The sequence below is a fragment of the Phodopus roborovskii genome, unplaced genomic scaffold, assembly GCF_943737965.1.
Source record: "Phodopus roborovskii unplaced genomic scaffold, PHOROB, whole genome shotgun sequence".
In the NCBI taxonomy this organism is placed as follows: domain Eukaryota; kingdom Metazoa; phylum Chordata; class Mammalia; order Rodentia; family Cricetidae; genus Phodopus; species Phodopus roborovskii.
The window spans coordinates 1,503,106-1,522,808 of NW_026126432.1; positions in this window are offsets into that span (position 1 = coordinate 1,503,106).

Below are 19,703 nucleotides of genomic sequence, written 5' to 3' on the forward strand. Positions count from 1 at the left end.
TCAGATGCAGATGGAGAGGACAAGACCAGGCAGCAGATACACATAGAGACAGCATAACTGATCATGGAGGAGCCAATGGGCCACCAGACTGATAGCTGGGACTGACTCAGGCCCCCCTGAATATGGGTCTCAGCCAGAAGTACTGAGCAGTCCAATGGACCTCAGACAGTGGAGCCAGGATATATCCCTGGTACACAAAAGGACCTTGCTAACATATCCCCCATGGAGGGATAACTGCCTTAAATCTAGAGACAGGAGAGAAGCCCTAGTCCCTACTTCATAGGACCTGTCAGATCTACATGACCCCAACTGGATGGCATTTCCCTACATATGGAATTGGGGTGGGGGGATGGGAGGGGAGGGTGTTTAGAGTGCATGTGAGTGGGTAGAGAGGGAAGGGAGGGAAGGAGGAGAGAGGAAGGGAAGGAGAGAGAGAGGGAGGGAGAAGGAACTGTGATCGGCATGTAATATAATAAATTAAATTAAAAAGCAAATGCTTTGACTCCAAAATTTAAGTTCAAGGACAAGTTACTGGGGAAAAAGATTTCTATTTTTGTTTCCACAGAAATTAAAAAGATGTGGATTCCTTCCAGACTAATGTGGTTTGGTCAAGGCAGACTGCCTGAAACAGAGTACAAGCTGATCATACATTCAAAACAGCTGGACAAAGCAGCCTTACAGACTACAGCCAGGATTTCTGAATCTTCTTCGAATCCCCCATGACAGCGCCCCTTTATCAATAGGAAGTAGTTTGGAAAGAACAACGCCCAAATTCCCAAATATTGTGTATAAATGTTTGTTTTCATTTAATTGGACTTTGTTACATAAAATAAAATAAAATAAATTAATTTAAAAAAGAATGAAACCCAAATTCCTAAATATTGTCTATAAATGTTTGTTTTCATTTAATTGGACTTGGTTATATAAAATAAATTTAAAAAAATAAGTTTGATTTTTTAAGGGAAGAAACTAAAGAGGATAACAGAAAAATGGAAAGATCTCCCATGCTCTTGGATAGGTAGGGTCAACAATCCTGACAAAAGCAATCTATAGATTCAATGAAATCCCCATCAAAATACTGGCACAATTCTTCAAATACCTTGGAAAGACAATACTAAACTTTATATGGTATAGCAAAAGACTTTACAACCCTGTAAAATAAAGAAACTTCTAGAGGCATCACTATCCCTGACTTCAGCTCTATTATATATCTATAGTTCTGAAAACAACTTGGTATTGGCACAAAAATAGAAAGGTAGACCAATGGAATTGAATTGAAATCCCTGATATTAACTCAAAGACCTATGAACACCTGAATTTGGACAAAGTAACTGAAATGGAAAAAAAAGATAGAAAGATAGAAAGAGAGAAAGAAAGAAAGAAAGAATAAAGGATGAAAGAAAGAAAGCATCTCCAACAAATGGTACTGGCATTACTGGATGTTGGCATGCAGAAGACTGGAGATAGATCCATATCTATAGCCATGCATAAGACTGAAGTCCTAATGGATCAAAGATCTCCAAATAAACCTAGCCACACTGAAACTCTTAGAAGAGAATGTGGGAGGTACCTGTGAATAAATTGGTATAGGAAACAGCTTCCTGAACATAACATCAGTAGCACAGACACTGAAATCAACAATTAATAAATGGGACCTCCTCAAACTGAGAAGCTTCTTTAAGGCAAAGGACACAGTCAGCAATGCAAAATGGCAGCCCACAGAATGAGAAAAGATCCTCACCAACCTCATATTGAACAGAGGGCTGATTTGCAAAGTATACAGAGAACTAAGAAAAGCTAGTTACCAAATTATAAAATAATCCAATTAAAAAGTGGGGAAATCAGTATGGTGGCTCCTCAGGAAATGTTAATCAGTCTACAACAAGATCTAGCAATCACACTCTTAGGCATATACCCAATAGATGCACATTCATACAACAAGGACATCTGTTCAGCTATGTTCCTAGTAGCACTATTTGTAACAGCCAGAACCTTGAATCAACCTAAATGCCCCTCAGCTGAAGAGTGGATAAAGAAATGTGGTACATTTACACAATGAAATATTACTCAGCGGTAAAAAGAAGAACAATGGGATATTGAAATTCACAGGCAAATGTATGGAACTAGAAGATAAAATTCTGAGTGAGCTAACCCAGTAACAAAAAAGACAAAATATGGTATGTACTCATTCATACATGGATATTAGACTTAGAGCAAAGGATCACCAGCCTTCATTTCACATTGACAGAGAAGCTAGGAAACAAGGAGGACACTAAGAGAGACATACATGGTCCCCTGAACAAGGATTAAGGGACAAGCTCTCCTGAGAAAATTGGGAGCATGAAGGGAGGAGAGAGGGAGTTAGGAAGAAGAGTAGGGGAGTAGAGGAGGGGAGAGGAGGAAGCAGGAAGATTGAGTCTGTAGAAGAACAGAGGAGAGCAACAAAAGTGATACTATAATAGAGGGAACCTTTATAGGCACTAGGGAAATGTCCAGAGATCTATAAGGATGACGCCAACTAACAATCTAAGCAATAGTGGAGAGGCTACCTTAAATGCCCTTTCCTGATAATGAGATTGATGACTACTTTATATGCCATCCTAGAGCCTTTATTTAGTAGCTGATGAAAGTAGAAGCAGACACCCACAGAAAAACACTGAGCAGAACTCCTGGAATCGAGTTACAGAGAGGGAGGATTGATGATCAATGAGGTCAAGACCAGGCTGGAGAAACCCACAGAAATAGCTGAACAAGAGGGAGCTCATGGACCCCAGACTGATACCTTGGAAACCAGTATAGGATGTTAGCAGACATCCTGAATGTGGGTGTCGGTCAGGAGGCCTGGGTAATCTATGGGGCCTCTGGTAGTGGATCAGTTTTAATCCCAAGTATATGAATTGACTTTGGGAGCCCATTCAACATAAAGGGATACTCTCTCAACCTAGACACATGGGGGAGGTCCTGGGTCTTGCTCCAAACTATATAACTAAATTTTTAGACACCCCATGGAAGGCCTCATCCTCCTTGTGGAACAATAAGGGGATGGGATAGGCAGCTTTTGGGGTGGCAGGTGAACAAAGAAGGAGTGGAGGGAGAGGGCACTAAGATTGGCATGTATCACAAACTTGTTTCAAATTAAAGAAAGATTACTCACAATTAAGACAGAATTTCAAGACCATTTAAAACATTCACTGAGCTCCATCATTAATAAGTGTAAACTGATATTGATCAAAAGTCCATATAACTTTTCCTGAAGCATTTGCTGATTTCATATATGGCTTGTTTATTAACACACACACATACCCACAGACACACACACACACACACACACACACACACACACACCACACATACATAAACCTACACATATATAATTAAGCTATAAATATGTATATACAAACTATACTATATACCTGTGTAATTGTGTATAAAGTGATATTTTCAAGTATGTGCGTGCTCAAGTATCTGGGGTAAGGAATGGGTTTCTACATGTGTGTGCATATGTCTGAAGGTCGCCTCAGGTGTCATTCCTGGTGCTATTCATCTTTTTTCTTGATACAGGGTCTCTTTCTGGTACCTGTGCCTCAAATATTCAGTTAACAATCCACACTGATACACTGTTTTTCACCAATGGGATCACCATACCTGACTTTCTACTGGGTTGTGAGGCTATCAGATTCAAATGCTCAACCTGTGTTATATGCACCCTAAGGAATGAGTCATCTCTTAATCCCATATACATCTTTTGAAACTGTAATCTTCTTGAAGATTAATGATTTAAGTTCTACTCAGTTCAGATTTCCCAGACAAATCTAATTCATAAATATGTCAAACCTTCTTTAAAGCCAAAGTTAAGGGGAAATACTAGCCTGTGCTATAATTTCTGTATAATGTATATAAATAAAACAGTACTTTTCAATACAGAACCAGGATCAGAAGGCTGCCTCTCTCTTTCTTTCTCCCACTGCCTCTGCCCACTGCATTGGATTATCACCATCAGAACACTGTGCACTTATTTAAATATTCAAGGTTAAAACAGGTGAAGTAAGCAAAGGAATAAATCATTAACATCAAATTTTCTCTTAATTCAAAAACATTTCCCATGTCTATAAATTTCTGAGAACCATTATATGTCTTATTCTTCAGTAAACAAGTTTGTCCTTACCTGTAGTCTCATTTCTTATAAATCCTTGCTTTAACTACATTTCTCTGATTGCTTCTTTGTAATGCCAACTTTCCCCACCTGCCTCAGGCCTTTTGGCTTAAATCTCGGGTCAAGTGGAGGCCTCTTTATGCCTTCTAAGTACTAGGCAATAGCATTGGCAATTGCTCCTTGACAGCAGGGAGGGAAAGAGTTCTTGGATAAGAAAATCTCTGAGCTACAAGATAAAGTGGGTCCAGTGGTATTTTTTTTTCCTTTGCTGGCAGATGCTCCCTCACAAACTCTCCTGGGACTAACTGCTCCCTTAACTGATCTACTATATTTAATGTATTATTCTCACCTAACATAATACTTATCCCATTTGCTGTGGGAAGGTGATTTTGCCTAAGTCCCGGGCCTTCTCCCTTTTTTGTTTTGAACTGGCAACTGCAGCTGCTTGTTTAGAGCTTTGAAAACATCAATCAGTTTCACAGCTAGACACACAGTGATGGGGATTCGAATTTCTGTTTTTCTCATTTTAAACTGGTTGTTCTCTGAGTACCACTTCTTTGCATAAAGTGGAACTTGCAGGAGGAAATAGAGAATACAATATGTGAGCAGCTGGATACTGACCTCTATTGAGACTGGGGATGGGAAAGGAGAAGAAACTATGTTGTTCTCTGTTGAAATTTCTGTAAAGACCTAATCCCATTGTCTCTGTTTGGCCACTAACTCTGTCTAACTCTGAATTAAAATGCAATGGCTTCCAACCATTTATAGCAAAAGATTTTGTCTGACACTTAGTCAGCTGCTTTCTCATTTATGCATTTGCCCGAATCCATACATGTGAAAATAAATTAAATAAATAATCAAATAAAATTTCAAAACAAATATGATAACCCTATTTTGAAAGCAGGTTGTGTTTTCTCCATTGGGAAATTACAATCTGAAAGCCACTACTCTGTGTCCTTTTAGGAAATGACCCTTATATAGAATGTAAAATAAATCTCAAAGGGGATAGTGTGAGGTAATATGTCACACAAAGAGTTCCCTTCAGGCTTTCTAGTATATTCAGTTCATATTGGACAGTGTAAGTAGAGACATCACAGGTCATGGCCTCTGCTCTAATTTTATCATAGACCATATATATTTCTGTTTAGCCATTTATCAAAAACAGAGCTTGAAGGTGAGTTTGGGGTGTGGTAGAAGCTCATTACACATGAAAGAACCATTGTGCATCAAACTTATTTTCACTTCAGGCAACAATTAAGGTAATAGAATTGAGCTCACTTTTCAGGAAAGCAAAGAATGAAAAAATTACTCTTAGCATAGTGCACCCAAGCATTGAAGGAATGGGCAGGAGAAACAACTGACAACATATAACTAGGGAGTCTCCTGGAAGTTTATTTGTACAGCCCTTCACGCAGAGATTGCGCAGATGAGACTGAATAGATTTAGGAACTCTCGAGACAACAATAGCCACCTAGAAGACTGAAAGGACTGTAGTCTATGGAGTACTGGGCATAGAACTTCAACACTTAGAATGTGCTGTTCTTTGTTGGGAGACAAAGAAGCAGTTGTTAACTATTTTTAGTCTAGAGTGAACAAAATAAATGAAACACACACACACCTTAATCTCAAAAGAGAAAATCTCAGTAGAGAAGAAACAGTTTCGTGGAATATAAGGATAATTTGGCATTCTTCTCAGATTTATCCATAGCCTCCAATGTGAGGTGGTGCAAATTCTTAATGTTACTAAGATTTTCATTTCTCACCAATAGGCTGAAGCAATTAGACACTACTTCTTTAAAAGAATCCACATGGTTTTGTATTACTGTTTTATTTTAAAAGAAAACAATACCAGGGACAGATAGTGCAAGTGAATCTCTGACCAAGTTATTTTCTGATTGGAAAGGGAGGTGGTACAGAGCTACATGGACACTAGAAAGAGAAGACAATTTCACAACAGGGCTCCACACAGAATGAGAAGAATACTAGTCACAGAACAGACACACTCACACGGTGTAATGTTTGCCATGAAAAGAGGGTGGTACATTAACATTGCTTTCTGTCTTTGTTTTTGTTTTGTTTTTTTTCCTGTTCTTGTTCATTGTTTTTTTTGAGGTAGTATACAATCCAGGGCCTTATATTTAACAAGCAATATTTTTATATGTGCATTGTATTTGTGTATTAATTACTATAAGATTCATAAGTCTATGTATGCATATATTCATATATAAGAATAGGTAGCCTAAATTATATATATTTTATATGTATATAAAAATTAAACATTTTTTAAAAATCTCAAAATTGTAAAATTGGAGCACCAAAATGAGTCAGTGTCAGCAAAGGCACTTGACAACAAGACTGGTTGCCTGAATTCAACCTCTGAAAACTCATATGTTGGAGGAGAGAATCAGCTCCAGTGAAGTTTTCTCTGATCTCCACATGTGCAAAACCCTGTTTTGAAAAACACAAAAGAGAACAAAAAAAAGACAAAGAAAAGGAAAAAGAAAAAGGAAATACAACCTCTAAGTAGGAGAAGTGAATTGAGGTACTTGCTGCATTGGAGGGAAATCTCATTCTGATTAGAGCACAATGAAAGGAATTTTGAGTACCAGGAGTCATGTTGTAGATTTTAGATGGAAAAACTGATAAACTCCCTTAACCTGGAGGCAAGAGGGAGGGCATAGTCAGTCCCTACTCCAAATGACTTGACAGATTTAGATGACCCCTCTAGGAAGGCATCACCCTACTTGTGGAGTGTGTGGGGGAATGGGATGGGAGGGTGGTAGGGGAGTATGGGACGGTGGGAGAAAGGGAGGGAGGGACAGAGGGAACTGGGATCGATATGTAAAATAAGAAAAATAAATAGAAAAATAATAATGATAAAAGAAAAACTGATAAACTGACACAACACTGAGTTATGTTAAGGCATGGTCTATGCAGAAATTACAATAGCATAATTGGCAAGAATTGAACTTAGAGGACATTGAAGTTAGTGTGGCATTTCCTGAGGTTAAGTTTTTGTTGTGGATATAAATAGAGATGTCCACTGGAGTTTACTTAAACTAATATGTACCTTTCCACATACTGTAACATTACTGCAATGGATACATGAACACACATCTAGTCATTCTTGATATGGAACCAATAAAGAACAGAAAAAAGTGAAGATATCATCAAAGTACAACTTAGCGAACTCTGGAGTTTTATAAAGTTACAATAATGCAGATGAGGGTTTACTCACATAAGCCGTAAAGACAGCTGCATTCATCAATACTGACCCCATCATGGGTGACAGCTTATAAAATCTGGAAAAGTGTATCAGGCTGCACAAGTTAAAAGCAGCTTAATAGCCCTTAGAGTGTTCTTTTTAGGTAGTGTAGTTAGTCTGAATCACTTTCAGGCACCTCAGATAGTAACTGTCTCTTCTAGGCTGCAGAGTTTACCTGATATATTATATCAGCAGTTCATATTGTTAATATATGTTTTAAGAGGTTAAGGGTCTTGTGTACCTGGTCAATTTTAGGAAATTCCTGGAAGTTGTTTACTTCTGAAGTATAAAGGAAGCTTCCCTATTCTAAAAGTGTTTCATCAGTCCCTGGAATATCCTGTCTTACAAAAGTATCCTTGTCAGTGAAATGCTTCATTTCAGAAGAAATTGCTTCATGACATGATGGTCAGATATTCAAGACAAGCTGACACTACTTGAGGCCCTGTTTAAGAAGAATATGAGGTACATTTTTTTGTTTGTGGATATTAAAAATTCATAGTTTAACTTTTCCAATATTTTATAACAATATTAATTAAGATTTTAAGCATCTTTGGAAACTTGAAAATAAAGATATTTATAGGTAAGCATTTATTCACTACTGTATACACCATTAGGCTGTTCAACTAGCTCAAAGACTAAACATCATAACATCTTAATAGCAAAGTTCAGTGCCCACTAATGAGTTTTTAATGCCAATTTTGCTATCATTCTCTACTGAAATAAGCAAGTCCCCTGGGACAAAGTACAGAAGTTAGTAATATGGAATCTAAGAAATCATTCCTGTGGCACAGGCCAGACAGCCAGGCTCTATAAACCTAACTTGATTATTCCTCCTCCCCACTTCTCTTCTCCCTCTTTCCATCACCATCTCTTTCTTTTTGTTTTTCTTATCTTTAGGTATGATTTAAATAAGTATTATGAAAGCAATCCCTTCTTTCCCCAGTAGATATAAAAACTAATTATAACACTAAACAATAAGCATGACAGAGTAAGTGAGACAGTGTCCTTTTTATAGCCTGAATACTTACAGACTAGAAGAGTTACTAAGTTCAAGCTGTAAATTGTAGAATAGCTATGATTTGGATGTTCTTAGAGAAATGGAAGGAAAACTTCTGTCACGAAAGCACTTCATGTTCTCAATGCTTCCTGTATGATGTGAGCATTCATCATTTAGAGGGCACTTAGAGTTAGTATTGGCAAGAGTCATCATGTCATGTTCCTTTCTGCATAGGAGCATGCTTTCATGTGGATTTTGTCTGTTTATATTTTTTTTTCTATCAGCCAGATTTGCTTTATTTTCCCCAATGTTTTGCCCTCCATTATTGTCAGCTTTGACACTCCATCCCACTATCTGAATGCAGTGCCCTCAGCTGTTCAGCAATCCTTCCTCTGAGTAGGTACTTAAAATGAATGAAAACAGCATACCAATACAATACACATACCTCTTCTTCATAGAAGAATTATTTACAAGAGGGCAAAGGATGGAAACCATGCTGAATCTATCAGTGGATAAAATACAAATAATGTGTGCCATTGAATGTCAACAACTATTAAACAATAGGAAGAAACCATGTCAATTGTGATAACAATAATGAATCAAGGATACATTAAACTACAAAACAATCTTGAAATATTTATTCTTTTTATTAGGATAGTAACAGCAATTAATCATTTTTATAAGAATACTAACTCAAGATAAAAAATGAATACAATGAAAATAAAAAGTAAATGGAATAATTAGCCATTAATGTGACTCAATGGAATTTGCTGATATTGTATGAGCCGCTGGAATCAATCTCTAGCTCCATATACTCATCTATACTCATCTACATATATACAGAACAGTGTTAAGTGCCCTCTGATCACTGATTTTCTTGCAGTTACATTCTCTCAGTATTCCTTCCTAAAATGTTTATATTCCCAAACATTATTATGTTCTAAACTTTATGCTTGCTTTATGTAAGGGTATATATTCATTAGCACTTCACTTAATTTTCTTGATCCTCTGTTTAAATGAATTATCCCAAGAGTGTTCATGGAACACATGGAACATAGGCATCCACAAATGCCTCATGGTAATCAGCCTGGTGAGCCTGTCCATCAGATCTGGTAATTAAGTAGCTCATCTTTGGACTTACTTCCAGCCTCCTCATTCCTGGCTGCCTCTTCTTTGATTTCTATAATTACATATTAACTTACTGTTAACAAAATTTTAAGGACATTAACTGATAAATAGGTTCATTTAGGAGCAGGCATATCCATTCTGCGTATTAGCTTTGGAATACATCTATGGTCTTAACCTTTCAATAGTTCGTACTTGCTGCTAAGTAGAATCTGTATCAAGTTAATTTAACACAGTTTTTGTACACATTCATTTCAGTTCTAAAGGAATTTATGTTATTTTTATTGTGGAATTATTCTAAGTGGAACTATCATAAACATTATTTTCTGTGACATTTTATATTTGTAAATCTGTTTTCCTTTACCAAGTAATAAAGGAAAGAAGCACAGACAAATGAATGGGTCACAGATGAAGTGTGTAGAGCCTCTCATGAAAAGTCTTGGTGAACACGTAATAATTAAAGTTTACTCACAATTTCATTAGCAAATAGCATATTGTCATTTAGATCTTTCATTCTGCTGAGTATATTGGCACATAATTTTGTTGCTTTAGTTTATAACAATGTTTCACATCTCCTGTTATTCGGATTCTATTTATACAGAATTGCAGGTTTCAAACATTTACTTTTCATTTGATTTGGGGATATTTTTGGCATTGTGTACTTTTGAGATATATCCTATACCTTTAAATTATTATTTTATTAAATACATGATACATTAACATCTTTTCTTTATGAGTTTTTTTTGTTCTCTTAATATTACCTTTTTAAAAGATCAAGAGTTTTCAGCTTTGTTTAATGCCAAATATTTTATTTATGAATGTTTTAATTTAAGATATCATTTCTCCATACACCAAACCCCTCTATTTCCAACTTATGACCTCTCTTCTTGTCCTCTTTCAAATTCATCTTTTTCTTTAGTTATTATTGTTACACATATACACACACATACACATTCACATGTGATACACCTAAAAATATAAATGAATACTATTACTTATATGTCTATGAATTCAGGACTGACCTCTTCATATTGGAGAGATAACTAGGGGTACATTCTTGATAAAGATTAATTCTCTTTCTCTCAACATGTCTTAGTTGTGTGTATTATTTTAACTATGGGTGTTGGCGATGTCCTCTATGTGCTGTGAATATATGTTTCTCTATTGGTTGATAATAAAGTTATTCTAGCCAAAAGGCAGGAAGGATATGACAACACCAGAAGTATAGGCAGGGCTACCAGACTAAGAATTCTAGGAAGAGGAAAGCTGAGTTTTCTTGCTGGTGTAGATGCCATATAGCTGCCAGAGAGTAACATGCTGGAGCATTACAGGTAAGCCATAGCCACATGGCAGTGCATAGTTTAATAGAAATGGGTTAAAAATTAAGAGAAAACTCGTCAATAAGAAAGTCTGTGCCATCAGCCAAACAGTTTACTATTAATAAAATCCTCAGTGTGTTTATTTGGGACTAAATAGTTATGGGACTGGACAGGACAGAATCTCCATCATCAAATGGTGCCCAACTTCTCCCAATATATCCATATTAATCCTGAGAGTGCTTAAAATAAGATTCAGAAAACACAAGAACAGACTCATGCATGGCTTTTTGGTAGGAGCATTTTCTCAGGTTGGCTCTGTTTGCTAGAGACAAGCAAAATCACTGGTGCTTTAAGAAAGCTTCCAGACTCAGCCTTAGCGGCAAAAAACCACATGGCTCTTTTAAGAGTCTGTGCTAACAAACAGTTGAACAATGTTTAAAAGCAGCCAGTGGCAAGCTACTTGGTAGAGATATGGACAAAGATACTCCACAGAGTGTGGCAATAAGCATCTTAATCATGCTGTTTTGGAGATTAAAATCTCATATGGTAATAAAAAGATACAGATATAAAAGATGGATTCAGATAAAGAAAAACCAATAAACTCTTTACAGAGTGTTTAAAATATATGTAGGCTTGGGTGAGAAAATGAAAAGGAGAAAGTCCTATAAAAAGTCAAGTAGTTGAGTGTAATGGCACAAGCCTTTGATCTTAGCACTTGGGAAGCAGAGTCAGGTGGAGCTCCGTGATTTCAAGGCCATTCTGGTCTACAGAATGAATTCCAAGAAAGGCAAAAATACATAGAAACTCTGTCTCTAGAAATAAACAAAATAAATAAAAATACAAGAAATAGAATAATAAAAAAAGGCCACTAAATGATGGAAAACACAGAGAGTCTGGATACTATGTGTTAATGTGTTGTCTTTGAATTGTTTGATTGCTAAAGAAAGAGCAACAGCTCCTAAAAGACATTTGTTTATAATTTCTGACTGATTAATCCAACCTATATATTTTGAAAATGCCTTGACCTCAAAATTTAAATGTAAGGACATATTACTTTGCAAAAGTGGTTGTACTTTTGTTTCCACAGAAGATAAAAAGCTGTAGATTTCTTCCAGACTGATATTCTTTGATAAACAAGATATCATGAAGCAGTGGCCCAGATGATACAATATCCAAAACAGCTGAAATAACATAGCCTCACAGACTGCTACAGCCAGGATTTAGCCATGGTTCTGGGTTTTTTAATGATTCCCTTGGGGTTGACAGCACTACCAAACAGCAGAAAGAAGTTTGGAGAGAACTACACTTACATTCCCAAATATTGTTTATAAATGTTTGTTTTCATTTAAATATGGTTGGTTACAAATGTTTAATGATTGCAGTCAATCTCTTTATAAAATAAATAGAAATATGATATAAAAAGGACACTTTGCATTGTTATGGATTTTGATTAATTGATAAAAATTTTAAGGTCAATTTTGTTATATGTATATTTCTATTCTAATTTACATATTGTGCTTATGCAGCTCTTTTAAAATGTAATGTACAATTAAATACAGATTATAGTCACTTATAATAATCAAAACTTATAGTGTTAGTTTTTCTGGATATAGAGAGATACATTTGAAGTGGAGAGGTATTCTAAAAAAATTTTCAAAGATCTACAGAATATGGCATTTAAAATATTTTATTAGGGGTTTTCATGACAATAAGGCACAACTCTCCTGGTGACACCAATTATGTCACAAATGAAGATGGGCATTGAAGAAATTCATTATGGGGTTATCCTCCAATATACAGGGTTAGCCTTATGGACAAGAAACTGTTCTTGCTTGAACTGCTTGACAACACGCTGTCCAAACTGAACAATCAGTTATAAAGAAAAATAACTGCTGAACTTGCCAAGGGACAAGGTGGTCCTTCCAATTTCCAGTTTCATAAAAGAGTCTACTAGGTATTCTGGACCTATAAGCTGAAGATGGATACCACAATATTACAGAGGAAATTTTGGGTGACTGTCCAGACAGTGAGATGTCTTTGTCAATACTAGAGTTTATATATTATACTTCTGGGGTTTTAATTTCCTTAGGCATGGTAAAAGATAAGTTACACAAAAAAATGTTAGACTCACAAAGATAAGGTAGATGACAGCATATTTTCTTTAAATTTTGTCAAAATTTAGTGTAATAAAAATTGTTAACTATAGTCTTGGTTGATAACTGTTAGGATGTAAGGAGTAAGATTTTTCTGCCCACCACTGGTCTTGTCCCATTGCTGTGCCAGCCCCAATTAACACACAGAGACTCTGTATTAGATATAATGCTGTTGGCCAGTTACTTGTTTTTTATCGGCTATCTCTGTCTTAAGTATTAACCCATTTCTGTTATTCTATGTATTTCCACATGCTCTCATCTTACCAGGGAATGGAGCCTGCATCTGGTCTCCCCAATCTCTCCCTCTTGACTCCTCCTTACTACTTCCTCTTTCCTCCTTCTCTCCTAGTTCCTCCTCTTTTGCTTTCCTATTGGCCAACAGTGCTTTATTCATTAATCAGTATGAGAAATATATTTACAGAATGACGAATGACATCTCCCATCAGTTATGATATATATATATATATAGTTACTATGTTAAAGATAAAGTCACTTTTTATTTAGACAGGAAACATTAGATGGTGGGGGATGTCCTTTTGTATGCTATGATTATATGTTTCTCTTATTGGTTGATGAATAAAGCTATTTCTGCCAATGGACAGGCAGGATATGACCAGATAGGAAAAATAGGTGGGACTACCAGATTAGGAGAATACAGGAAAGAGAAACTCAGAGAGGAATTGTCATGGTAGATGTCATGTAGCTGCTGAAGGAATAACATGCTGTAGCATTAAAGATAAGCCAACAACCCCATTACAATACATAGCTTAATAAAATTTGTTAATAATTAAAAGAGAGCTAGCCAATAAGATGCCTGAGTCATTGACCAAACAGTTTATAATTAATATAGCTCTTAGTGTGTTTATTTGGGACTAAATGGCTATGGGAGTAGGCAGGACTGAAACTCCATCATTAGTTTAGCAGAGTTCCTCTATCAAAGAGAACACAACCAAACTTCTCTGCCAATTCATTTTTTATGAAATGTATTGCTTTTCGTAGAAAGCTTGCCTTTAGTAAAACAAAAATAGTGAATATGCCAAAATATGTGGCAAGTTTTAATATCAATGTGATCATTGCCCTAAAATATGCCCTTAATCATTCTACAAATATTAGTGCACACATAACTGAATCACCACTGTGCATATATTTTTTTTTACTCATAGTTTGGTATTTGTTATGAAGCTAAAATAAACCTAATTCCCTACTGAGTTACAGTATCCACTTTAGACAGATTTTTTTTTATATATTTTGCCCCTGCCAAATAAAAATAAAAACTCAAATGAGAATGACAAATACCTGCTATCTTACTGAGGGATTCTATTGTTGTGACAAAAACACCATAACTAAAAACAATTTGGGGAGCAAAGGGTTTATTTTATCTTATGGAAGTAGATTATTATCCAGGGAGATCTGCAGAGTAACTTAAGACAAGAGTTGATGCAGAGACCATGGATATTGGCTAATGACTGGATGGATACTCCTGCTTTGCTCAGACTATTTTTTTACACAGATCAACAGAACCAACCTAGGACTAGCGCCACAAATATGTGTTTGGTCCTTTCACATCAATTGTTAATTAAGAGTATTTTCCACTTATTTTTATGGATTTAAATTCTATGGAGGGAGGGAGGGATAGAGGCAGGGAGTGGTAGGGAGCTGGGGCCAATATGTAAAATAAGAAAATAAATAAATATATAATAATGATAATAATAATAAAATAAATTTCATGGAATTATTTTTTTCTATTGTGGTTTCCTCTTTTCAGATAGTTGTAACTAGTGATTAGTTGATAATGCATACATACATACAAACATATAACAATTAGGAAAAGCCACATACAATAGAAGAATTTTAGAAGACAGTCATATATTTTATTGTACTTTTATATGTATTAGAGAGTTAACTTTATGAACATGGTTGAAGTGTTTGATGCGTTTCAATACTTATATTCATTAAGGTCACATACATTATCTATAAATAAAACACTAACCAGTCATTAAGCAAATATTATCATTCTGCCAACTCCATCCTCTATATATGAGGAATGCCTCTTATACTACCAGATGGGTCATACACACATGAAAGAGTACATGTGCATCTCTTGGGAGTTCCCTATAAAGGACTCTATCCCACTTTTAATTGTATTATTTTGTGTTTTGGTGACTAGCTTCTTGAGTTCTTTGTATATTTTGGAGATCAGCCCTCTGTCAGATGTAGGGATGGTGAAGACCTTTTCCCATTCTGTGGGCTGCCATTTTGTGTTGTTGACTGTGCACTTTGCCTTACAGAAACTTCTCAGTTTCAAGGTGTCCCATCTATTAATTGACAATCTCTCTGTGCTACTGGTGTTATGTTCAGGAAGCTGCCTCCTGTACCAGATCTTTCAATGGTACCTCCCACTTTCTCTTCTAAGAGGTTCAGTGTGGCTGGATTTATGTTGAGGTTTTTGGTCCATTTGGACTTCAGATTTGTGTATGGTTATAGATATGGATCTATCAGCAATACTGTACATGTCAGTATCCAGTTATGCCAACGCCATCTGTTGAAGATTTTTTTTTCATTTTAGCTTCTACCAGGGATTTCAATAAAAAGACTTACCCCAACTAACAATTTGAGCAAGAGTGAAAAGGCTACCATAAAAGCTCTTCTCAGATAACGAGATTGATGACTAACTTATCCACCATCATAGAGCCCTCATCTAGTAGCTGATGGAAACAGAAGCAGACACCCACAGTTAAACACTGAGCTGAACTAGAATCCAGATGCAAAGAGGGAGGACAGGAGCAGGCTACAGAAACTCACAGAGACAGCTGACCTGAACAAGGAGGAGCTAGCGAGCCCCCAGATTGATATCTGGGAAACCAACATTGAATCAACTCAGTGCCCCTGAAAATTGGTCTCAGTTAAAAGGCCTGGGCAGTCTAAGGGATGTATCTCTGGTACATAAAGGACTTTGGGAGCCCATTCCCCATGGAGGGATACTCCCTTGACCTAGAGGCAGGAGGGAAGGCCTATTTGCTACTCCAAATGACTTCACATATTTTGTTGAACAGTCTTGGAAGGCACCACCCTCCCTGTGGAGTGAAGGGAATGAGTGGAGTGGGAAGAGAGGGTGGTTGGGGGACATGGGAGGTAGGGCGAAAGGGAGAGAGGGAGAGGCAACTGGGATCAATGTGTAAAATAAGAAAAAAAGAAAAAGAAAAAATATAAAGTGCTCAACATCATTAGTCATCAGGGAAATGCAAATTAAAACAACTGTGAAATACCCTCTTGCTCCTGTCAGAATGGCTAAAATAAGAAAAACTAAGCCCAGTTTATGCTGGAGAAGATGTGGAGAAAGGGAAACATACCTCCACTGCTGCTTGGAGTGTAAATTTGTGCAGCCACTTCGGAAATCATTATGCAGGTTCCTGAAGAAAATGGAATTCAATCTTCCTGAAGATTCTGCAATTCCACTCTTAGGCTTATATCCAATGGCTGCACATTCATACAAGGACATCTGATAAGCTATGTTCACAGCAGCATTATATGTAATAGCTAGAATCTGGAAACAGCCTGAAGAATGGATAAAGAAAATGTAGAGACAGGGGAGAAGGCCTAGTCCCTATTCCAAATGACTTGACAGATTTAGATGAACCCTCCTGGAAGGTGTCAACCTACATGTGGAGTAGTGGGGTATGGGAAGGTGGAAGAGAGGGAATGAGATAGAGAGGGAAGGAGGCAGGGAGAGAAGGAGGGAGAGGGAACTGGGATCAATATATAAAATAAAAATAAAAAAATTAAAAAGTGAAAACCAAAGAAAATGTGGTATATTTACATAATGGATTACTACTCAGCAGAAAAAAAAACAATAGAATCTTTAAATTCACAAGCAAATGGATGGAACTCCAAGAAACCACCCTGATTGAGGTACACAAAAAGAAAACCATGGTACTTACTCATATGTGGATGTTATACATAGAGCAAAGGACCACCTGCATACAATCCATTCCTCCAGAGAAGCTAGGAAATAGAGGGGACCATAATAGAGATATACATGTTCCCCAAGAGAAGGACAAAAGGACAAGATCTTCTGAACAAATTAGGAGCAAGGAGGGAGGATTTAGGAGAAAGGGAAGGGGAGAAGAAGAGGGGAGAGAAGGGCATATGGGAGCCTGAGGAATGAGAAGAACAGAAGAGACTAAGAAAAGAGATACCTTAATAGAGGGAGTCATTATAGATTTAAAAAAATATACAGCACTAGTTATATATCCAGAGATCCACAAGGATGACCCCAACTAGGAATCTAATCAATAGTGGGGCCGCTATTTTAAATGCCCTTCCCCTATAATGATATTGATGACTTCCTTTTATGCCATCCCAGAACCTTCATCCAAGCTGATGGAAGCACAAGAGTTACTCACATATAAGCACTCAGCTCATCTCCTGAAATCCTATTGCAGAGTGGAAGGGGTTATGAGCAATTGGGACAAAACCAAGCTGGGGAAACCCATAGAAACAGCTGACTAGAACAAGGGGGAGCTCATGGTCCCCAGGCTAGCATCTGGGAAACCAGCATAGGATCTAAGCAGACCCATTGAAGTGGGTGTCTGTTAGGAGGCCTCCAGTCCAAGGGGCCTCTGTTGGTGATCAGTATTTATTCCTAGTATGGGAATGAACTTTCATAGTCTGCTTCCTATGGAGGGATACTCTCTCACCCTAGACACATTGCAGAGGGCCTTGGCCCTGCCACAAATAATGTGACAGACTTTGATGAAGCCCCATGGAATGCCTTAACCTCCCAAGGGAACAGAAAGGTCACAGGAATGGGATGTTTGGGGGGACATTTGAGGATGTGAGGGAGCATAAATGGGGATTGATATGTAAAATGAGATTGTATCTAGTTTAAGTAAATAAAAAATTAATAAAAGAATGCATGTTCCTCACAGGAGAATAACTGAAATGAATAGCCACCCCTGTAATTTACATGATACAATCTCTTCTTCTGAGAAAGGAGGGAAAGGTCTTCTCCCTTCTCTCTGTAAACTATGGAAAAGCAAATGACCATCAGTCACCACAGATTCAGTTTTATTTGAATTGTAAACATACTTTAAACAAATATTGCAATCACTCTGAAGGTGTCACTGGGTGTCTCTAATCAATTGCTTTGTAATTTCTTGGTTTATCCTATACCCATTGTTGCAGATAATTGTTTAAGAAAACCCATCTCTAAAAAAATATATAGATATACTCACAGCCCAGTAATGGTATACTTCAATGAAATCTCTGTGTAATCCTGAAGAATATTAAGAGAATGAATACTTAAATTAGTACTTGTGCCTTGTCTTATATCTGACAAGGAATTGCTCCTGTTTTTAATATCTGTGGCAGCAATGCAAAACAGCACACAGTGCTCAGTGTTTCCTACATAACTCAAAAAGGTAACCCAGTTTTTAATGAAAATTAAATACTACATGGTGTTTTCATCTATTTAATTGCCACTAACATGGGGGAAGATGAAAATATTGCATTTCAAATAATTGTAGATCATGCTATGTTCCCTTGGAGACTTAATCTACATGCAATATTTTTGGAAAGAGCCAAAGCAATAACAAGAGAAAGTCAATGAACCGCATGTACCTTTTATAAAACATGACATAAGGCAATATAATTAAAACTAAACTTATTTTCTGGAGTGAAATTAACTTACAGAAATGAAGGTGTTTATTTATTAAATGGGAACTCTGGAGCTGTAGCTTTCTTCTCTCCCCTCCTGGGAAGGGTTTGATTGTTTGCCTCCTTTCTCTTGCCTGCTTGCTGTGTAATTTAAAACTGATGCCTTCCTCTGGGAAACAAAATTTGATCGGAGAACAGCCTGCACCACCAGCTAAACAAATTACCAATGTTTTACTCACTTTTCTCTTGCATTCATTTTTATTTATTTATTTATAATCAAAAGAATTGTGTGCAGTGGTTTATAAGTGCTGTTGTACTGTTCAGATTTAATTTTCAGTAATAAGTAGGAAAGATAGGTCCCTCCAGTAACATACAGTGAATTGAGGACAGTCAGCATAGAAGACAATGGTCATTAATTTCCTTTTGCGATTGTGTAAAATCTGTCTTTTGTGGCAAGTTTTGCCCTCTTAAAAAACTAGATTTTGATCATAACTGATCAATTGTGAAATTATTCAAGAGGAGGTAATTTCAAGAATGTTTCATTAATAAGGAAAGAACAAAAGAGTTTAGAGAATTAAGTAAGTTCAAAGAAGACTAACTATACCAACATTATCTATTAATTCATTTAAAAATCTTACATGTACCTTTCATCAACACAAATTCTTTTCTTGATTTTTGGGGTTATGCTGCATACTATTTAATACTAAAGAAGATACACACACAGATATCTGTTTATATGTTTATCCCTTCCACCCCCCCAACACTACCACAACAGAAAGTCCTAAACTAATCTTGAAGCTTGATTATTTATACATCCTTATTGGGTTTCATTTTGAATCCTTCTTTTTAAGTGATAATAAAATTTAAACAGTAAGTCATGAGCACTGTGCTGGTACTTTTTACATGTTCTCATATTTGTCTTTGAAGCCTGATGTGCTCATTTCTGTTTTTAAAGTCTAATATGCTCAACAGTAGAGAATTATCAAAACAAACACAACTTTATTTCACACATTGATATGTTTATGTCCTTACTTTT